Below are 6,428 nucleotides of genomic sequence, written 5' to 3'. Positions count from 1 at the left end.
GCAGCAGCCAGGTGGGTGCTGGCAAGTAGGTGCCCTTATCCAAGCCCTCTCCAGGCTGTGTTGCCAAGGTAGGCTTGGTCCCTCCACCCATGCAACACCAAGTATCTTCAGGAATGGACCGAAGTCACCCTATTATCTACTCATGTGTTGCAGCTCCCGAGATGCCCATCGTACAACATTACAGGTTTCCATCTAGCTTTAGCCTAGCAGTGAGACCATGATTTCAACAGTGCTCAAGGGATCCTTTTTTTTTTTTTTTCTTTTTTGGCAAAGCAAATATTACAAAACAAAAATCCCTGTCTGGACAGCAGTAGATGGGTTTTCTGTCTTCCCCTTCCCCACACTGGCTATAAGACATGCTCAAGCAGAGGAGACTACCAAAACCATTAACCTTTCCTTCCCACCCTGTTTTCTTTCAGCCATAGCAATACCACTACTGCTTTTGGCTGGGGGGAAAGCAAGACTGTGTTACTTGCTCTCTACAGCTATTGCAGTGAATGCAGTGGACTCTAGAAACACCACGGCTGCTGTACCAGGCTAGCCAGGACAAGTTAGGACAAACTCTCTCTTCTCTGTTCACTTCCTGCATTAATGCTTTTTTCCTCCATTGAATGTCATTCCCGCCCCCCCCCAAAATGCTTCACCTTCACCTGACTTCAATAGTTAGCCAATTAAGTGAATACTTTTAAGAAAACTTAAGCAAATCTGATCACTAACTGAGGTTTTCCCAGCAACCACACCACCAAATTTAAGGAAACCTCTCTGTGCTTTGCCTATCCCTGACACAAATTGGTGGCACAAATCCAGCAGCAACAGAAGGACTTTGCAAACAAAGTAAATACCTCCAAGCTGTGGAAGATTTACATGAAATTACTTAGTTAACCTTTTCCTATGAAAAGCCTAGCAATGGCTGGACTGCAAGGAAAACTACCTTTGTAGATTCAGCAGAGCGATGGGGAGGCTGTTTGATGCTTGTAGAGCCCCTAATTATTCTGCACCCCAGAGCCAGAGGTTTTTTTCTGATGTGTTCCTGTGGGGCTACCTTCCACCCTGTGCAAAGGTGGGAGGACACTGATACCAGAAGTCATTTACATTCATGGCTGCTTATTTTGATTTGAGATCCCTTCCTGTAGCAGTGATGGGCTACAGGACTACAGCACTACAGCTGCAGCACTCCTGCAAGTGATGAGTTCCCAGTCAAATCGGAGAAGCAATGTGTCCAGCCATCTGGGACTCATTTTTTGCATGCTACCCCTTGGATGCAGCTGCAGTGCAAGGGCTGGTGCCTCTTGCAGGGTGATTCTCCTGCAAGGACAAGCAGGTGCTGGCCCCTTTCACATCCAGCTGCCCTCTACAAGGAAAAGGGTGAGGAATACAAGGTCACAAGAGAGGAGGAACAGGCTGCAGCCCTTTCACATCGATGGGCATCCCCTCCAGGCATCTGGCCCTTCAAGCAGCAAACGTGGGCTCCCAAATGCATCACTCCTGCTGCTCCACATATTGAGGCTAACGTCACACCTCCTGGCACATCAACATGCATCCTTAGACAGTTCCCCACAATTATGAGTTTGATTGTGCATTAGGCAAGTGAACGAACAAAGAGAAGGGGTCATTTTTCTGAAGTTTCTAATGAATTTAGCATCGGCACAGCAGGCACTCCCCAAATCTGTGCCAGGCAGGGCTGAGGCTGCAGGCTGGACCTACCATGGGGCTGACCGCTGTGCTCTCAGCCGCCTGGCATCCCTCCCCCTCCCCCAGATTTATTTGGGACTGCTTTTTCACAGCCACTCCATTCAGATCTCACCAAAGGTCAGGCTGTGTCTCCAGAGGAACAATATGCCCCGCACAGGGAATGCTTTACAACCCTCCTCACCCCCCACCCGGGGCTGCCCCAGCATCCGAGTGCAAGCACCAGCTCCCGCGAGCAGCGGCAATCCCGCAGTTTCACCAGGTACACCCCAGCATCCCTGCTTTTGAAGGTAAGTTGAACACAAAGTCTGTTCGGAGTTTGCTTCTCCCCCATTTCCCAGCGTAACACCACCCCATCCGTCGGCCGCCGCTGTAAGATCGTGGCTTGGTCAGCAGAATTCCCTGACACGGGAGGTACCAGCTGTCTCATGCAGACAGATTCCAAGCTACAAAAGTCTGGGCAGAATAAATTCAACAGACTAGTTGTGTTCAGGAAGGGAAAGGCCGGCCAGTCCTTTCAGGAACAAGGACAGCACGTTCTTTGCTGGCTTCCCGTGCTGAAGTAACGAGGCAGCCCCGCTCCACCAGGTAAAGCTTTTCAGCGTTCCCCAAAAGCAGCCTCACAGAAAGATGACTGCGACTGTCCAAGAAACCCAAGATCCTGCTCCTTGGACCGCGATAACGAGTTGTAATTTTACGCCTGTTCAGATGCTGACATTCCAACATAAATTATACAGCTCATTGCCTTCCCGGCGATCCCATCCAGCCCAACAGCAAACACAAAGAACGTGGCAACTTTTGCGAATCCATGCAAAAGTATCAGGAGACCTCATGCTGCCCAGAGGGACGGGTAAAGCAGCTTGACCCAGAGCTGACCCAAGTTAAAAACAAAAATCAGACCACTTTTTATTGCTCGATTATTGGGGTTTTTTTCCTATCTCTGTCCTTTCTGTTCTAGGTTGTTTTGCAGCTGTTTCACAAAGCTTTAGGATGTTTATGGCAAACCTTATAAAGAAGACACAAAGGGCAAACGTTCAGAATCCTTTTCTTCTGACATGACTTGTAATAAGATTGAAAAATGAGGAAAAGGGACCAATAAAAATAAGGCTTTCCAGGCCGTGCTGTTCCATCTCTCCTAGCCAGCTGTCCTAATTATTGCAAACAGGCAAACCAGCTCAGACAAAGTAAGAAATGACACAAGACTTGGACCAAACCTTAAGACAAATCTGGTTGATTTTTTTTTTCCCCTCCTTTCCATATGGCTTTCCATATCCTGTTTTTGGCTGAAAACAGATGTATCCTACCAAATTATGAAGAGAAAGGCCACATTCAGCTTAGCTGGAGCTAAGCAAGTATACTGAAACAATCTTACTCCCATTGCATAAAATCTGCAGATGTTAATGAGAAGAAGATCTTTGCTCTGCAGATCTCTGTGAAACAGCCAAATCTGTTGGTTCTTTGAACAGCCCATTAAAGAAATACCCATGGCAAAGCTGGATTATATATTATTCATGCATCTCAATGGAGGGAACTTCCAATGACAGGTCTTGAAATATCAGTTGGATAATAAAGCTTGAAATTTCTCTCTAAATTTCAGAACAGTGAATCTGTCTGGTTTACAGACAACTAAGGTTATTCAGAAAGCTTGCTGCTCTCTATACAAAGAGTTTATTAGCACTAACTCATGTTGAGAATCAGCTCTCGTTGATTTGTGTTGAGAAACACGAATCCACGTGATAGTCATCACTAACCTGCACCACTGTGAATAACATCGGAGCACAAACAGAGGAAGCCCGGGAGCGAGAGCAGCACAACTCTCCTTCCCGTGATCAGGCAAGGCTGCAATCCTCGATGTTAACATGCAATAACTTAATTCAAACACAACGAAATCAACAGCTTTGCCTTAAGAGTGCTCCACAAGTCAGTGACAAACCCTACATACCTTGACCTTGGATAACTGCTCAGCACGCACACCAGAAGGGTGCATGGTCTTCTCTTCCAAGCAGCTTTCATGCACAGAAAAACAGTTTAAGAGTTTCTTTTGCTTACTGAAGCATTCTTCTACTTGTTCAGCCTGGGCTAACATGGTCTACAACTCCATCCCCATATAATATGCCTGAAGGAAACTGAATATTAAAAGGGAGAGGACACTCCTAATGGCTCTCATGGCAGAACATCTATTCTCAGGAAAGCAGCAGCATATTTACACATTGTACATATTTGCCTTAATGATTTCAGTAAGCAAAGCCAAAGCCGCAAAAGCAGGGACACATTAGCTTTGCTGCGAGTTGTGTCTGCAAAGTTTCCTCCCGGCCAAGAAGGTGGCTGCTCCAGAGTCCTCATCTCAAGAGCTCCGACCAGCCGCTGTCGCACAAGTTCAGGCTCACCCGCTGGGGCACTGCTCGGTAGGACGCGCACAACGAATGCAGCTAAGCACATGCACAACTCTTCCTGCTGGGTTGCCTTTGAAATCTGCAGGAGTTTTTCCTCGGACTTCAGCAGAAGTTTTGTGGGTTTTAACCCACTGAGAGATGCTGGTCCAGGGAGGTGACAGAAGATGACCAGTTGCTGCAACGCCTAGGTGAGGAACATGCTCCACGTTTTGCAAGACTGGTTGCAAAATGTGTATATTTAGAAAAATTAAACTTCATACACATTTTTTTTCCTGCTTCTTCCCATCATCCTAAGTTACTGGCCTAAATTCCTGTCTGAAGTCCAAGCCACATGCTGCCTCCAAGCTAGCTCCAGTAACAACATCAAAGCCCTGACCTAGACCGATTCTGTGTTCTGGCCAACAGCTACTTAACAGGGCACGATGAACTTTACATTTAGTGCATCTTTACAAAGCTGAGCCAAAAGAAGCTCTGGTTTTTCAGTTTGATCCAAAGATCCTCAATTAACTTTTGCTGCTCTGTAATGTGATTTTAGTATTCCATAAAGTTATTTCCCCTTCCTCACTGGAAGACCATGAAAAATAATTGGAGAAAACCTGCCAGCTACATGGGAGAAGCAAGGAACCTGATTATGTAAATCAAATGCTGTCAAATGATCAAGGAAAAAGAAAAAAAAAAGATAGTTAAAAAAAGCATCCATAGTTCCTTTTCTTCTAGTCCTATTACAAGTTATTAAGTAGTGGGGAGAGGTGAGGACAAAATCAAATAGGCTTATGATATTTAAATAGATACTATCTCCTTAAGATAATAGTCACTAATACTGGAAATAACTGGGATAGGAGAAAGTACCCAGAAAAATTTTCCACTCTTCCACTTGTACCAAAACTGTATGTTAAAAAAACATTTTGATGAAGACCATGTAAATTCTAATCACATCCTGTACAGGCCACTGGAACCAAAGCCAAGCTCTGCTGTTCGTCACTAGTTGCCAGAAACCATACAGAAGACAACTTTTTTAGTTAATTCTGCATAATCACAACTCCTCTCACCTTGCAGCTTGTGAAAGCCAACCTGCACCCATGTTTCTGCAGCTGCATCCTGGGCTGGTGCCCATCCACGAGCCACTGCCTCTCCCCAGTAGATGCATGTCAGTTTTCCTCATTGCTTTTTCTGCCAGGCCTTAAAAGAACTGTCCTCTTCCACCACTGCCTACGTTTAGAGAAACAGTGAGCCCACGCTTGTCCTCCAAAGGCTCAATATCTATGCCCAAATATTAGCTGGAGAATTAAAAACTCCAGTGGCTGCCAGTGCAATCCCACCAGCAGTGCCATGGGTGGGGTCACCCCTGGGGACAACCCCCCTCTGACCACCAACCCCACCTCTTTCTCAGTCTTTTCCTTCCACCTTCTCTGTTTCCTGTTACTCAACCCACTTTTAACCCTTCTCCACCATGAAGTTATGCTCCATCCATCTGGCTCAACCTAACCACTCCCACCCCATCCACCAACATGTCATTACCCAGGAGGTTCTTCCCACCACCAATGCTGAGAAGCAACCTCACAGCACAGAGCTCAGCTGAGGACAACCTACATTTCAGCTCCCTCCAAAGCTCAGCCAACATCTTGAGCTCCTCCTTATCTCCTTCCCATGTGTTCAGCCCCCTCAGATGTAGCTCCTGGAAGACTTTGAGCCCTCTCCCTTTCCTTAGCTGAAGAATGGCCAGGTATAGAAGAGCATCCAGAACAAGCTTTGAAGTACCTGAGGATGAGTTGCTCCCACCCTGGAGCAGAAACCCCGCTCACGGCCCCAGTAACACCTGGGATGAGATGGGCAACGATATTCCCTTAGCGAGTGGACAGGACATGTCCCTGCACCTCCAGAGCCACACATCAAAGCAGCTGAGATCAGGGGTGATTTTATAAAGTTTGTCCATAAACAGCGACGAAGCAGAGCTTGCTCCAGGCCACCATCTGCTCCCTGCTGTAACCCTTTGGGTGCTGGCGAGGCTGGAGGAGATGCAGCCCTTAGCTCTGCTTGTGTGGAGGCACTTTGAGCTCGGTCTTCTCAATCTGCCTCCTCTCCTAGGACTTCTCAGGAGAAGCAGAGCTGGGAGCCCCTCCTCACCTGCATCTTATAAAGGCAAACGTCTCTGCTAAACTTCCACAGAGAGGTGGAAGGCACAGGTGCATTGCTGGGCCCCATCCCTTTCGGCTGGGTCATGCTGCTGCTGGCCATGTCGACCACCTTGTAAAGCTAATGCAATAAACACTTTATAGGCGGTGTGGAAGTACCCACCAGGAGCTGTGATAACAGCAAGCAGGCATGATGCACCCAGCCATGGTGGAA

This window comes from Nipponia nippon, unplaced genomic scaffold (genome assembly GCF_047370975.1).
Source record: "Nipponia nippon isolate SJK-2023a ecotype South Korea unplaced genomic scaffold, ASM4737097v1 scaffold_85, whole genome shotgun sequence".
NCBI classification, from domain to species: domain Eukaryota; kingdom Metazoa; phylum Chordata; class Aves; order Pelecaniformes; family Threskiornithidae; genus Nipponia; species Nipponia nippon.
Note: the sequence above shows the minus strand (reverse complement) of the source record.